This window comes from Triturus cristatus, chromosome 7 (assembly GCF_964204655.1).
Source record: "Triturus cristatus chromosome 7, aTriCri1.1, whole genome shotgun sequence".
Taxonomy (NCBI): domain Eukaryota; kingdom Metazoa; phylum Chordata; class Amphibia; order Caudata; family Salamandridae; genus Triturus; species Triturus cristatus.
In genome coordinates, this window is record NC_140590.1 from 80,949,743 (window position 1) to 80,966,798 (window position 17,056).

Genomic DNA, 17,056 nt, shown 5'->3' on the forward strand with positions numbered 1-17,056 from the left:
TCCTTCTAAAACAGTTTTATGAAAAAGAATTTTTATGAAAAGGACTGAATTCAGGCTGGTGTATGGGCCCTATATTGTCTTTACCGTCTCACAACAGGCCTCAACCTGCTTGCAAGGCCACCGTCACTGCTTGAGTGGAGGTATCATAACGTGACACTCATTCACTCCCTGGCGTCTCTGCTGAGACTGCCAACAAAGATGCCACGGACTGCCCACTTGGTGGAGTTGAGTGAGATGGCGAATACATGATGATGAGCAGGTCACTGGATCTCAATGTGGCACCTTGATTGAGAGTATTCATTTTAGGATTCATTGAAATTGTTTAAACTTTATGCATAAAAAGAGAAAGATATTTACATTAACTGTGACACCTCGTGTCTGCCTTGTGCTTTTTTAAACTAATATTTAACAAAAACGGTTTCCTTGTGGTTCAAACCTAACACTGAAGTGTCTCTGAATATTGGAAAATAGTTGATATCATCGTGAGAGTTCTCGGATTTCCATGTTCATTTGTTGAGTCTCTCATGGAGGCCAACTATTTTCCTTTCCATTCTGGGACTTTTAATCTCCATTTTTATAACTGGACAATCAGTAACACAAGGCACAGAATACGAAGCAACACCCTGGTCTGGGTGAGCTACTCACGTATGGACCTGGGAATTTTGGGGAGTTCTGTATCTACGAAGGAAAGCATACTGGCATTTCAACATCGGAAGAATGAAGGAGTGAGTGGGCCCCGCCAAGGATTCAAAGATGTTAGCTGCACGTGCCTGCACTGAGCTATAACTAGATAAGACTGAATCCAGACAACGTCTTCCAGAATGTAGTAGGTTCTGATGTAGGTTGTGAGGAAAGCCCACCCCTGCTCTTTGATATGTTTCTGTCGTGATATGAAGTTCTCTTGTAAGTATAAAAAAGCCTCAAAGCATTGAAATAGATGCTGGTCACATTTCAAGGCTAGGTCAAAACTGTAGCCAATATACTTCAGAAAAATACTATGGGGCATATTAACAAGGGCTTTATCTCTGCATCTTTGGCTTTAAAAGCCAAAGAAGCGGAGATAAAACTATCGCCCTATCAACAACAGGTTGCTAACATGCAAAATCGCATGTTAGCACCCTTTTTCACTATGCCTCCCTTTGCATCTCTAATAAGATGCAAAGTGCGGGTTCCAGAGCAAAATAATAGGAGAAATGTCGCTAAGCGACATTTCTCCTATTATCAAGCTTCACGCTAACCCTGTTAGAGACAAAAAAAGCAGCGCTAACCACGGTTAACACTGCTTTTTTACGTCTGCTAATTTTCAGATTTAGCCATGTAATCCAATGGGAGGTGGATTACATGGCTAAATCCGCCATGAGCTATCAACAAGGATATCCCTATCCTTGTAGTTTTATCGCTGCATTACCAGCGATAACCTCCCAAAATGCAGCTATCGCTGGATTTTTTATCGCCTAGACGGTTAGCGTTGTTAATAACGCGATAACCAGGTGATATTATCCAGCAATAGCGAGCGTTAAAAAAATGAACGCTAAGCGCCCTTAGCGTTAGTTTTCCCTGTTCCTTGTTAATATGCCCTATATTTTATGTCTACCTTAGTCGCTAGTGTATCTGATAGCTCCATGGGTTGAATGCCTGCTGCCAATGAGATGGTCAAAACCAACAGGTATTTCTTGGCTATGCTGTAATTGGTACATTCAGTCCCTTTACACCGATGCAGGGTGACTGCAGTAATGTATGATACACCATTGTTGATAGATCAGTCAATAATGGCTTTGAAGCCATCAGCCCTTTGCATGCTGGGACTTGTAGTTGAGAGTATGGATGTTGATGTGGGTTTGGTTTTATTTTTAAGACTCTTACATCATGATCTCACAGCATCAGTCAGGTATGGTAGCACTGGCGAATGCACAGAGCCTTTTAGCATCAAGCAAGGGGTGTGCCAGGAATGTGCCCCCGCCTCAATCCTTTTTTTCCTCTATACGAATAATCTGGAGAAAACAGTGGCATCTGCTGAGCAGATGTTCCGCACCTGGAAAAAAATGTTGTGCCCGCACTTTTATATGCTGACGATGAGGTCCTCCTGGCAAGGACGGGCAATGGCCTTAGAATACTTATCTTCAGTTATGTTAGCTTCATGAAAGACCTGGACCTAGTGACTGACCTTAGGACAACCTTCACCACGGTATGTGGTCCCAGAAATACCAAAAGCTGTACCTTAAACATTGAGGTTAAAATATTAGACAGGGTTAGCACCTTTCCCTACTTGGGTTTGGAGTTTGATGATGGATGTACATGGTCATCTTGTACCAAAAATAGGATAACTCGTTACACCCAAGCTGTAGGTGCCACTTCTGCACTTGCTATGTCTCTTGGCAAAAAACCTTTGGCTCCGACTCTAGAGATACATGAACGGAAATGACTGCCAATTCTAACGTATGGAATGGGTATCTGGTGATGCAGGGATGTACATGCGATGCAGACAGAGGATAATAGATTCTGTCGCCAGCTAATAGGCGTTCCTCCCTCAACCCCGCACTTCCCACTGCATCTGCAGCCAGGTATGGAGTATGCCCAAGACACCATCAATGGTGCCTCATTAGCTCTTTGGTGCTTAATATGGTATAATAAAGAAGCCGTTCTTAATCGAGCAGTCATTAGAGATTGCTTATTCTGTACTCATGGTTTGGCCATTTCATGGCTTAAATATATTAAAGATAGTTTTACATCCCTTGATTGTGTCCACTTGTTTGAGCACCCTGAGTCCATTAAAAAAGGACACATTCTGGGTTCAGGAAAGCTTTCGTAAGCACAAGCAAGCTATGAGGGAACTAAAGGAAGTGTCCAAACCTTTAGTCAGAGATTATTGTATTATTCAAACGGTGCCAACAATTGCTCCATACTTAGTCTATGTGACTCATGTGTACGAGAGAACACTGTTGGCAAGATTCAGGCTAGGCTCTTTCCGCAAGATAATATATTTTCCCTGTGGCCAGTACTCCTCAGCCTCTATTGTCACCTCTCCTTGTGATGGGCACTCTAGCCAAACTATTTTACATTTTGGTTTTTGTCTGCCAATTGTATTTGCCATTTACTAGGAGGTTTTCACTACCTTTGCTACATAGACACAAATTCTCAAAGTGCAAAGCCGCTCAGTATTTCTTATTGCAATTTAACAACTTTAATGTATGCTATGCCGTTGTTAGTTTTTAAAAGTACATTTTAGCTAATAGAAGGAGTATGCTGTTTTGCTAAAAAAAAGTTCTTATATTCGTTTTAATTAAGTATTGCTGGCTTTACATTGCAATGTGAATATCATTCCTTGAATTCCTCATTTGTTCACTATGCTGCCATTTCTGATATGATGCCTTTGAAATCAATTTTCATGCACTGTCACTTTTTCAAAAGTGAATTATCAAATGATCTCCCTTTTTTAACTGTGGATGTTTTTAACTTGTGTGTGTATCTTTTATGATCAGCCTCTGGAAGATCGAATAAAGATTATTGAATTGAGTTCTCTTGTAAGTATAAAAAAGCCTCAAAGCATTGAAATAGATGCTGGTCAAATTTCAAGACTAGGTCAAAACTGTAGCCAATACTGTTAAGAAAAAATACTATATTTAAGTCCTACCTTAGTCGCTAGTGGTAGCTCCATGGGTTGAGCGCCTGCTGCCAATGAGATGCTCAAAAGCAAAAGGTATTTCTTGGCTCTTCTGTAATTGGTACATTCAGTCCCTTGACACCGATGCAAGGCGGCCACAGTTGTGTATGATATTCTATTGTCGATAGATCAGTCAATAACAGCTTTGCAGCCATCAGCAGTGTGCATGCTGGGAGTTGTAGTTGAGCTTTAAACACTATTTTAATGGGACCACAAACACAAGAATGTAAAGTGTCCTTGGCCACAAAGACTAAACTGGCTGAAGTTATCACATGCGGTTTAGGGCCAATTGGCATAAATGCTTTTGAGACGATCCTATCATTTAAGGCCTCTGAGACTATCTGCTTCAAAGCGGAAGCTATTTCAATAGCCACACAACTCTTTTTGTGTCATCTTTTGGTAGTGCTGATGCTTTATGAATCATTCCTTGAACATTAATTTAGATCTAGTCAATTGACCAGTGTCATGAGGGTCATTCAGCTCTGCCACGTTTCCCAGGCCCATGCGTGATGTGCTGCACCAGTCTAGGTTATTTCTTTGAATTCTGGGACTTGTAGTATTGTTTATTTCATTATAAAACAGGAATACGAGTTCCATAAATCAAAGGAAAAAGTCTGGATTGGAGCAATACATTAAACATGAAACTTGGCTGCTATCTTCATTGTATCCGAGCTTGGTGTGCAATGACACTGCATCATACCCGGCTTGTAGTTGCAAGAGTTTAATTTTTAACTATGAGTATGTAAGTGCCTGCCTGCAAAGTTGCAGACACTTGTCCTATTTGGAGCCAGTAAAACATTCTCTCGGTTTGTTTTTGTAATGCTTAGGGGACATTGGTAATTGTGTTTGCTTGGTGGAATCGGCATGTGTAATCTAAAAGGTATGCTTAGTTTGTCTACATTACAGTGCATTCTGTATGCGCGCAGCAGAGACAAGTGTGTGGGCGTAGAAGGCAATTTTCTTTTGTACGTATACTTGACATTCACTGGAAAAAAACAAAGGTTAAAGTCACGTTATAGTTAGGTGAATATGTCAGTGACAACATTAACAGTTTGAACTCAAACAACCACAGAAATTCATCAGCTATAGCTAGCAGAGCTCACTCTAATGCGCTCCCCCGCCATGCACTGTGAGAAATGGGGTTGTTGGGTGACTGGGGTATGAGCCCTGGTCAAGCAACAACCACAATCCTTGTCAGGGTGAGGGGCAAGCGAACCCTAAAATCAACCTGTGCTCAATCCTCGCATAGCTTGGCAGAGAGAAACCAGTCAACTTAGAGGCAATGCGTAAAGTATTTGCGCAAAACTTCAAAAAGTAATAAAATGGAAACACCACACAGAAAGGATCCCACACCAAGTTAGAAAAATCAAACTGTACTTAATAAATAAAATAATAAAAAAATGACAAAAATCCAATTAATAGAACTGGAGATATTAAATTTTAAGGGTGTTAGTGAGAATAGCTCTAGAGGGCACAAAGCACCAACTGTGGATATCTGTCCGTGCGGGACCGGGACAAAGTCTCAAGTTCAGGTAGACCGTGATGAAGCGCAGGACGGCTAGGACGGCTACAAGGAACCGGTCAGGCCCACTAACCAAAGTACCTTAATTCCTCAATGATGCGTTGTGCAGGCGATGCGTCAGTTCGGAAGTGTGGCAAGGCTGTGATGAGAGGGCCTGCTTCCTCGCCGAGGGTCCCATCAACGGGGCTTGCGATGTAAAGGCCGGCATTGGAGATGTGGCGCACAGTCAGGGTGATGTGTCAGTTCCAGAGATCTGCGAGGCCGTGATGTAAAGTCCTGTGTTATCGTTGAGGTTGCCGTTGATGAGGGATGCAAGGGCTTAGGCTAGGATGCGTTGCACTGCAGTAGTTTCTGAAGGAGGCCGTGGGGCGATGCAGGTCTTTACAACATGTTCAATCGACGCAGCAGCGATGAGGCATCGATTGTGCTGGGGTTTCTGCCATGCAGCAGAGGAGATGCGTTGGTTGTGCTGAATCCACAGAGGATGGCAATCACCTAAGGCCCACTTCCAAGGGTCCAGGACTGAGGTGGCAACACTTCGCAGGGAAGACTTAGAGATGTCAGAGTCCAGGTGCAGGTGCAACGCTGTTGGAAGGCTGTTATGTCCCTGAGGCTTCAGATTAGGAGCCCTTGGAGTCACTCTGGGTTATGGGTTTAAGAGATGCAGGTCCAGTCCTTCTCAATCAGCCAGGAGGGCAGCAGGTCATCACAGCAGGGCAGCAGTTCCTTCAGATCAGCAGTCCAGCCGAGCTTCAGTCCTTTCAGGAGCACAGAAGTCCTTCTTCCTGGAAGAGTATCCACAGGTCCAGAAGTGTACTAAAGTGTTGGTGTCTGAGGTCCAGTAGCTATACCCCGTTGTACCTTTAAAGTTGGAAGAAGCTTCTAGAGGCATGCCTTTGAAGTGCACAGGAGCCCTGCCTTCCTGTCCCTGGCTCCAGACTAACTACAGAGGTGAGCAGTCCTTTGTGTGGAGATAGGACACACCCTAATCAAGTATAAGTCGGTCTGGGATTATCTACTCACTCCCATTCTGCCAGTGATGGCCCATCCAGTCACATCTAAACTCCCCATTGTATTTGGCTGCATAGGAGGAATACACAAAGTCCAACTGCCAACTACACCCTGTCATGGGACACAGAGACAGGATGCAGGCACCAACTGACTAGGCAAGAAAATGCCAACTTTCTAGAAGTTTTAAACAAGAAGATGTAAGGGTGTGTGAGTTCATGGTTATTTTAGAAAAAAACATATTGGCAGATAAAGTGATTTTGGTGTCTTCATTCCACCATTCTTAGTTAGTTTTGAAAAATACGATCAACATTTACTTCATGTCAAAACATGGAAAAACATTCAATTAGGAGAATTCAATAAAACATGGAAAACAAAAATACATTTGACAGTTAGCAAGTACAAAACCAATAAAATGACAATACATGTGTGACAAACAGTGACCAGTCCACGTTTGAAAACAGGTGGCGGCAAAAATTGTTTACAACATTTCAGAAATGCAGCCCAACTGTGCTCTCATTGGGGCTGCAGCACCATGGCGTCTTTTGCAACATTGTCCATTTGCTGATTAAGTCATTAAGTGGGTGGCGTGAGTGTGCGGAAGTTACTTTTGCACTGCCACCTGCGCCTCATCATGACTGGACCAGGCTGCTGGAGACTCCTCGCCGCTGCCGTGGGGCTCACAGTCACTCTCGAGCAGTGGTCGAAGTGGGCAGGATAGGAGGGCACGGCAGGCCCCTACTTTTTAAATTTGTTACAGTCCGTTCCCCTACTTCTTTTTATCAAAAAAGCGTCCCAGCACTGCAGGAATGGTCCATATTAAAATGATAGCTTAATCATTTAGCCATGCCCCTGTGTGGTGCATATCGAAGAAGGCCTCTGCAGTGCCCATGACCTCCTCCCCCTTCCCCTTTGTATCTGGGGACTGGGGCCTGAAAAACAACACTGAAAGGGCCATCAGTGGGAAAACTGCTATCTCTGATGACTCTAATGCTGCAGTGATTCACATCTCATTTACTGCCGACGCTACCTGGCTGCCCCCAGTGTGACCAATACAATGGTCACATCAGGAAGGTTTGGTGGCCCCGCCCTGACCTAATATGCCCTTTATTTTCGGGCTCACCCAGACTGACATACACAACCTGGAAAATAAGAAAAAGGGATTCAGTGAAGAATCCCTGGCTGGCTGCAAATCTGCTCTCCACCCAGCCAGAACTGGAAAATAGGAGGAAGGCGGCTGCCGTAGAAGAGGCCCCCAGCTGACCCAGCCCCACCAGCCTCTCCTGGAAATTGTTCTGCGTGCCTGCCCAGCGGTCCCCAGCCCCTCCTTGACAGCTCTGCTCTTTTCTCCGCACTGGGGCCTGCAAGAGGAGCCTGGACTGCTTCTGAACTCCACCCTCGCTCGTAAATAAACATCAAGTAAGTTGGGAAAATTAAAGAATACCTTGGTGCATTTTTTTTATAAACGTTTAATGTCTTAATCAGCTGGTTTTCTTATGTTATTTTATTTAATGTGTCTTATGTTATTTTATTTATTGTCTACGGCTACTCTGTATGTGTTCAGAGATGTGGTCTTTTAAAAACATACTGTTGACGTTTAAAAAAAAAATATATTGCATTTAAGCGGCACAATTCTGTGACCCCCGAGCACCAGTGCCCCTTTCGGACCCCATCCCGGGTCAGACTATGAAAACAAATAGGCCCCGGCACCAAGGTCAGACTGGCCATACCGGACATGGGAGGAGAGGCTGGTTTTGTAGCTGGGGACCGGTTTTGCGGCAGTGCTGCAAAATCGGCCCCCAGTAATAAAACAAGCATTTGCAATGCAATAGGTCTAGCATTTGCAAAAATGTTAAGCTATTGGCATTGTAAATGACAATGCCTTTTATTTATCTCTTTTCAAAACCAACACATAGATAAAAGGTTTGTCATTTACAAGGCCAGTAGCTCAAAGTCTCGCAAATGCGAGACCCATTGCATTGCAAATGCTTGTTTAAAGCCCCCCCAAGAATGTGTGGAGACCACAAACATACTAGGATCCCAAAACACAAAACAGATCTTGAAAACGAACAAATAAATGTACTTCTTTTAAAAAGCATTTACAATTTTCATTTCTTTCATGTTTACACAAGATCACACAATGCGTTCGTGTTTTAATACATCATAGAGTTACCACCTCAAGGTGAGAAGACGGAAACAAAACTCTGTTGCAAGAATGTAGCAGCCAGGCTGCCTGGCACTTTTATCTCAAATATGTTATTTTGTGCAATAAAGAATTCTGAAGTCGACAAAGCTAATAGACCCTAAGCAATGTAAACTGCCCCAGATCACCATATGTGCAAGTGACGCCAAGACTCAAATGGTTGTTTTGTACATTAAAATCGCCGCGGTCTATGAGAAAAACAAGAAACTTTCTTATCGAACTGAATTTGTACAAAGCTGTTCTGATGTGCTCCAAGTTAAATGTGAAGTTGTGCTTGCACACCCACACACAATTTCTCAAAAAGGTGAAAGTCATTGAAGTTTACGGCAGTATACACTCCATAATAAGTGTTATTTTTTAAGTTCATAAACAAAAATCAAACGACTTTGAAACCATTTAATGCTCACATGTTTTTGCTACACAGAAATATGCCCTTAAATAAAGTAACTGGTGACCATGTAACGCTCTTTAAAGCCCTCTGGTTGTGTGTCTGCCGCTGTGAGCAGGTCATTGCCACGTGTAAACCGGGCACAAACTCTTTAATGCAAGCAATTGTAATGCAATAGGTCTTGCATTTACGCGAGACCTAGTGCATTACAAATGGGAGGCATCACGGATAACGGGAGGGGAATGGGGGAGGCATTACGGACAACGGGAGGGGGAGGCATCATGGCTAACGGGGCCGGGTGGGATTGAAAGGCACGGACAACGGGAGGGGGGTGGGTGGGTGAGTGAGTGAGAGGCACAGACAATGGGAGGGAGGGCCGGGGGAGTGAAAGGCACAGACAATGGGAGAGAGGGCTGTGGGAGTAAAAGGCCCAGACAACTGGAGGGAGGGCGGGGGAGTGAAAGGCATGGACAACAGGAAGGGGTGCGGGGGGATTGAAAGGAATGGACAACGGGAGGGAGAGTGGGGGGGTGAAAGGCATGGAAAACACGCACAAACAACGGGAGGGAGGGCGAGGGATAGTAAAATCCATGGACAATGAATGGACAATGGGAGGAAGGGGGGAGTGAAAGGTACGGACAACGGGAAGGGGGGTGGAAAGCACGGACAATGGGAGGAAGGGTGGGGCAGAGGAAAGAATCAGCAAAGCACGTCCTGCGTGCAGTAGGAGAACCTCATTAACGAAAATAGTGCTCACAGTCTAAAATAACACCTACCGTGTAACACTCGAAGTAAAGGGGCCAGTCGTCATGGGAGGTGACAAATGGAGAGGAGGCGGTACTAAGGAGGGACTAACAAGCCTATCGACGAATCTGAAGCCAGCATTTAGGACGGACAATGACACAAGCCAATGGCAAATATGGGCAGAGAATGGCCGGAGCTTGTACTCTGGAGCTTTTACTCCGTACTCCTCTATAATAAGCCTCGCAGAGCAGCGCATGTGCGCTGGCTCTAGGCTTGACCTAACCAGCAGAACTGTGCAGCAAAATGACTATCTCTTAAAAACACATAACTCACTGCAGAGTTCCTTGTAAACCCAGTAGTTATTCTGTAACTATTAGAGTGTTAAGACTTTTATCTCTGATTGCTTATCTTCTTGCTTGAGATAGATTGGAGATTTGTTTGTTAGCAGTTTTGAGTTTTGACTCATCTAATGTAACGCACAGGGGTAATATGCCTGCTGCAAAGAAGGTGCACCATACAGATGGCAGAAATGTATTTAATGTTCCAAAGTTCTAATTAAATAATGGGAAAGCTGGATCGATAGTTTGTGGCTGTCATTAATTCATTGATGATTAAACCCATATTTTATAGGGACCTCTAAAAAATAGTTAGATTCTGTGAAATACACAAAACATTTAGAAATGTCATATTATTTAATGCATAAAGATAAATTAACCATTGCCAATACTTCTCAGTTTTTGCTTCAAAAATGTCGAGCACCAACCAGAATCGGAATCAATAGCTAAACTGCAGGTTATTTTGGTGAACTATTGGTCTCTTTGCATATGAGAGATGACTGGTAGAAATTGGGATAGTATTATGGCTTCTCTGCCAAAAAGACTTTTGCATAGGAAAGCATAGGCAGGAAATGGACAGGAAGGTCAAAAAGGTAAGTGGTCCTGTGTGAGGGTCCTTAGGAATAACATTAATGTGCTTACCTCAGAGGTCTACCCAGATGTCTTCTGTTGGAGATAAGTCGTGCAGGAAGCTTTGTACCAAACTGCTCATGTGTATCATTCATGCAGGAACCCAATTCAAAGGAAATTCAGAAAGAATCTGTGTCTTACACTAACAGTGATCCGTGACGTTTATATCAAATAAGCATACATATCTACAATAGTGCATTGAAAAAGGCTTTACAGTAACTGGGCCGAACTGGCCGTACCAGGCATCAGACATTTCCCAGGGCATCCGGAAGCGTAGGGGGCCAGTTTAGTTAGTGGGGGCCGGTTTTGTAGCAGTGCAGGAGTTTTAAAAAACACTGCAAAGTTCCTTGTATATTCACCAGGTTCCGGGAACCAATAAAAGTGCAAAGATAACTCTGGTGATCAATGTACCTGAAAAGTTCCTTGTATATTCACAAGGTTCCAGGCAACAATAAAAGTGCAAAGATAACTCTGGTGATCAATGTACCTGAAGAGAGATAGGATAGAGTTTTGTCTAATGGCTGTTTTGACGCATTTAAGCTAGTGGAGAAGGTTAATACGCCTGATGAAGTGAACATGTACCATGCATATCAAGGAACGATAATTTATGTGCATAGCTCAGTGGGTTCCTGCTTTTTGTTCACTTCCCGAATGAAAATATAATTTTGCCTTTTACTGTCAAGATCTCTTTCAAGTTTTTGGTGAGTAGAAGAGTTAGTCAAGCCGGGCAGTTCAAAAGGTATCCTATGCAGGACACTTGAATACATAATGCCTATGTTTGAGCAGCTAGCTGGTTGACATGAATGGGGAGGAGTCCTGGTGGGTTTCCGTGAGTCATATCAGATTCTCCTGAATAGTCCCTTTCTCTTCTGAGGCCTTCTTAACCCCTTCCTTGCTGTCCAGGAATGCAACAAAGGCACACCTGTGTACAGGAGGAGCCCTGTATTCATGTCCTCAAAGTTTAAGACACAAAATACTCATTGATTGCTGAACAATGAGTGTAAAAGCGTTAAGGTAACATGTCGTTCCTGCTTATATTTTGCAAGCTTTGCATAATCTTGCATTCCCTATGAGTGTTTGCTTTTTCCAGGATGTTATTTTTTTCAGGCAGTGCATAATTTGCATTGAGTCACATCTAGGTGTTTATAATGGGGCAGAATTGGTTTGTAGCTGAAGACAGTGCAAGTTTCACTCAGTGGGGCAGAAGGGTGTTTGGGGGGATAGGATGAGGCACTATGGCCAGTGCTACCGAATTTGGAACTGGGGAACCTGGTTCAGCGTTTATGACTAGTCCACTAGACCCCTCTCCTGAGGGAGCACATTCCCCTACTAGACCTTAGGAGGCCCAGCTAGACCTTAGAAGCCCTGGTATCTTAGCACCTTGAAGGCCTGTCCACCACAATCCATACTGAAGTTCACCTCCAGTCTTGCAGGCAGGCCTAAAAAGCAGCATACCCTCGAGCAGCAGTGACTTCCTCACTGAGGTCATAGGACCCTTGAGGCTAATACACCTCACTCATTGGTGCCTCCATTGGCTTTGTTCCAGCAGTACTAATGCAACCAATCAGGGATTGGCAATGCAGGATTTGCATGCACAATGCAAAGCTCCAAGTCACTTTGCATGTCTTGAATGGCTTCATAAATATGAAGTAATACAGTGCAGCGCAAAGTGCTGCGTTGCCTTACTGTGCGCAAAGGAGGTGTTGCGGTGGGAGACTGGTTTTGTAACCGGGGACTGGTTTTGCAGCAATGCTGCAAAATCAGCCCCCAGTAACAAAACCAGCAGAACTGTGCAGCATATTGACTCACTATTGAAACACATAAATCACTACAGAGTTCCTTGTAAACCCAGTAGTTTTCCTGCAACAATAAAAGTTTCCACGCAACTCTCGTGGTTTCTGATGTATTCACAGATTTACAAGGACTTCTAAACTTGGGATTGCGTTAAAATCTTGCACCTCCTGAGAGGAGGCATAACGAGGAAAAATACCATTATTTCTCCTTCTTTTTTCCTCTTTCTATGTGTGCTGCTGCATTTTGCAGCACACATAGAAAGAGCTGCATTTTGCAGCACACACAGAAAGAGGAAAGAGCCTCTTAGGATTGTTTTTGTACAGGAAGGTGCATGCAATAGAGACATCCTTGCACTATGGTGCAAGTGTGTCTACGTTGGCGCTAGGCTGCCAAAATGGCGTCAGCACAGGGGAAAGGGACAGGAATGCACCATACTGGATAAATACGGTGCATTCCTGCCCTTTCCCTGTGATGCAGGGCCGTGCAGCAAAGTAGCTTGCTGCGCTGCCCTACACCACCATTCCCATAAATATGCCCCAAAGTTTTCAAACTTCACGGTGTCTCTGCTTCATGCACAAGTACTCTTAACATGTGCTGCCTGCTTTGGGGCCACTGCAATTATGCAGCACAGGAGGGCAAAATTGTGTTGCAGTGTGACTAAATCCTGCAGCAAAAAAGGCTGCAGCGTAATGTTGTCCATTTTCTGATACTTTATTATTTTGACATTTTCATACATACTAACAGTCTCTGCAAAGCTTTCACCCCATCAATAGCAGTATAACAAACAAGTTCAGCACTGAGAACGCGACCAGGCAACCTTTGTAAAGGGCCCTCCACTTCACAGCAACACAACTCACGTTGTTTGATCCATTTGAGCTACAATTGTTTTTAGTTAAAACCATCAGATTATGCAGCGGATGATGTATTATGTGGCAAATATACCAGAGCTATAATTATGTGTAAAACATTGCCAAACTTGGATATTTTGCCATTCATGTTTGACCTTCCTCGTGCGGTCCATGTGGGAGGTATTTCTAGACACCTACAGTGCTCGTGGAGAGACAAAGAACGAAGGTGTCTAATAGTGATTGCAGCGGATACTAGTCTGAAGGGGAGAAATAAACGGATTGAGATAATCTGAGGGCCACTTCCTATTTCTGCCTCTACCACTGTTTGAGGCTCATTATTTCAGAATTGATGCATTTGTAATTCTCATTGCTAACTTACTCGAGTAGTAATTACTCAAACTACTAATAAAATAGTTGCACCTCATTCATCTGCAAAACCACCAGGTCTGGGTTGTTTTAGGTGTGTATTTTCACTTTTGAGTGCTATGTTCAGGTACAATAATGGGAAACCAAGAGGCATCCAATGCTGGCTTCATGGCGTGTTGCGTGAAGCATGTAAAAAACGCATGAATACAATTTTGCATTGACCGAGGGGCACAGAATGATGTCATCAACAGTGCTCCCCACGTGGTTCCTCCTGTCATAGAATCTAAAGCCAAATATTATGTTCAGAAATGGTTAGAAAAAGGGAGGAAAAGTGCTGATGAAAGAAACTACATGGCTTGGACACAAATGGCTTATGATTCCACTTATATGCGTATTTGGGACATTTGTGATTGAAAATGTATCCCACATTATAAATGTATTTTAATGTCATAACTCGTATTAAGCCTCAAAGAAACGTGTTTCTATTGGTAGCATTAAATAACATTATAAGCTGTAACTGGTCAGTGAAATGCCAAACATACTAAAAATTAGGATGGTTTGCTCTTTCTAGCCACACCTCTGACTCCGCCCCCTGATGCTCCGCCCACAGTTCCCCAGCTTTTTTTTCCCGACTTCGACCACTGCTCTCGAGACCCCGGGAAGACTGCTCCGTCCATTGAGGTCAGGTGAACCACAATAAGATGTAATTATATTGTTTTAGCACACAGAAAAGAAGGCATGGGGGGGGTGAGGTCAGAGCCAAGGAGCACATGCAAGGGCAGTGGGAGGCGCCGTGCCCAGAGCAGACACTATGTCAGTGCTCTGGAGGACTTTGCAAAGCGTTACGCTTGCTTGCCCACAGTTGTGTTTAATTTCTAAGTGCTGTGCAAACAGCATGTACCCTCGCTAATTGTTGCCATTATAATCGTCATGATGAATTTGAAAGTAAACAAAAGACTGCAAAACTCATTTTTTGATCAATGCTTTAAAACAGCGGGACTAGCTTTTCACCAAATTTCCGAAGTAGTTATTCCTTGTTCACACTCTACCATCGCAGTCCCTTCTCTCCATAAAATGACCATCAGGATTTCATCGTAATATATAATTTTCTTTTAAAAATCTTACATCTTCGCGGTTTTCCTGTGACCTAAATGAGTAATTTGTTGTAATGGTCATGATCAGTAAAACTGAGGTTTTTATTTGGGGCGGGGGCTGCGTGTCTTAAGGTGGGCAGCTATACCACAAATGGCAGAATGCCCAGGTTGACACAAATCCCACATTTGTAGGGGCCCTGAGTCCCTTGACATTGCGCCACCGTCGGAAGACACCTCCTTCCAGCTTTGTGGAGGTTCTCACAATGCTGCATGTGTGTTGTGGAGGACACAAGAATCACCGCAGTGAACCCCTCGAAGGGGCTGTTGCGTTTATTGGCAGCACCAAGAAACCCAAACGGAGTTGGCGCCTGTTGTGGGGGAGGGTCCAAGACCCGCAGCCCCGCTGCTACTGCAGCTTCCTGCCTTGGGGCTGCCACAGTTCTGCCAGATAGTGAATGGACCGCCTGTCGGACAACAGCTGGATGCTCGTTGGTGAGAGCCCCGTCCTGTGTCTCCCACACCTGTTTAGCCACCTGTGCCTCTTATCTGTTTACACTCTACCTTTCCCTCCGCCTCTTACATCCCCCCGACTCTTTCACCCCCTCCTCCTCTGGTAAACCTTGTGCCCCCCTGTAAGCAGAAATGGAAGGTGGACAGCATGGAGGCCCCTAAAGCCACACGACTGCAAACTGTGGCACTGCAACAATGTTTCGAGTGGCCAGACCCACATACTGTGGAGCCTCTCTCATATCCTTGACCTCAGCTGCCTAAGCCTGCTAATAAATGATGTCATCACTAGTCAGGACAGGCTGATTGTGTCTCGGGTCAGTCAGATCACACTAGGAGAGGCTGGACAGACTCTGGATGTCGAGTCGGTTAGCGCCCTTCCATTTCTGGTGCGTTGCAGCTTTTTTGAGATGACCGTAGAGTGTCTTGTGCCTCACGTGTGTAATTTCTGATATTTATATGGTTCCCCCGTCTTCATTGCTTGATTTTTGCTGAACGTCACAAGAGTTCATTAAATAAAGGACATTGCGTTCTCGCCACCACGTGCAAAGGAGATCTCTCATTAGAGGGATGGACGAGGTGTGCGTGTCCTAGAGACGAGACCGATGTTTCTGTACTCAGCCAGCCACCTCCGTCCCCCGTCTCTCTATCTCTCTGCCTCTCTCTCGGTCTGTCTCTCCATTCCTTTCTCTCGCTGCCTGCCCGAGTGTGTCTGCCGTTATCTGCCCTCCTTTCCTCTCTCGCGCCATTCCTCCCTTAGCTCGCAGAATGCAGGTAGGCGGGCACAGCTGCCAAGCTGCTCCATGCCACAGATGACACCGTGAGCCAGGGCCTCATTCTTTACCAAAATTCTGGAATTTTTTTTCTCATACTAACAAAGCAAAACTACAAGTCCCAGAAGATGACCAATCTATTAGCATTGTCAACTATCGTCGACAAAGCACTCTCCACATCTAGATCAGTGTTCTGCTGTTTTGTCGACTTTAAAGCAGCGTTTGACAGTGTTCCGAGGGCGGCCTTATGGGAAAAGCTGAGGAAATGGGGGACCCCTGATAAACTTTTGGAGGCAATTATACAACTGCACTCCAGAACTTGGGTCAGGGTGAAGCTGGGGTCCGGCACGCATCTCTCCCGGAAAATCTCGACATCAAGAGGCGTGAAGCAGGGATGCGTGCTGGCCCCCGTGCTTTTTAACCTGTTCATAGCGGACCCGACAACTTTACTGGATGATACTAACAGTCACCCCCCAAAGGTGGGAGGTACGGCACTAAGTCATCTTTTATATGCCGACGACTTGGTTCTCTTTAGCCTCACAAGGGTCGGGTTGCAAAGGCTCCTCGATAAACTGTACATCTATACGACCATGAACCAACTTGAGGTTAACTTAAAGAAAACACAAGTTGTCCCATTTGGTCGGAAACGGCACACTGTTCGAGGATGGTCATACAACAACATAAGCCTTGTCGTAGGACACTCGTACAAGTACCTAGGTGTCCATTTGGACTCTAGGGGCAATCTTATTAAACATTGTAACGAGATCGCAGTTAAAGCGATGACCCATGCGGTGTCATTAGCTAAGCTGTCGAAAAATATCTCCGGTCCAACTCTTTTACCACTCTTAGAAGTTCTCAGAGCAAAAATTGGCCCTACTTTATCATATGGCATAGAGATATTCAGGGGCAAGCTGAATACTGTCTTAAACCAACATACGACTAAAATTTATAAAAAGGTACTCCATTTGCCAAACTCCGCATCCGCAGCCCAGGTAAGACTAGAGCTAGGGATACTGAATTATGATGTTTCTAACATCGGTTCATATCTAAACCTCTGCCATAAATTGAGGCAAGCGGACGTAGGCACATTAGAATCCTTAGTCTGGTTAGAAATCACCCAGAAAAACCCTGGAGGTACGTTTGGTTGTCTTTTCAAGGACCATATCCACCAAATGTCGGCGAG

At 44.4% G+C, this 17,056-nt stretch overlaps 1 protein-coding gene across 2 annotated transcripts in view; it reads right to left on the bottom strand.

The window, feature by feature from the left end:
- Positions 1 to 17,056, bottom strand: part of LOC146808871 (phospholipase A2 inhibitor gamma subunit B-like) — a 256,826-nt gene that overhangs the window by 16,672 nt on the left and 223,098 nt on the right. The gene's annotated exons all lie outside the window — the stretch shown is intronic.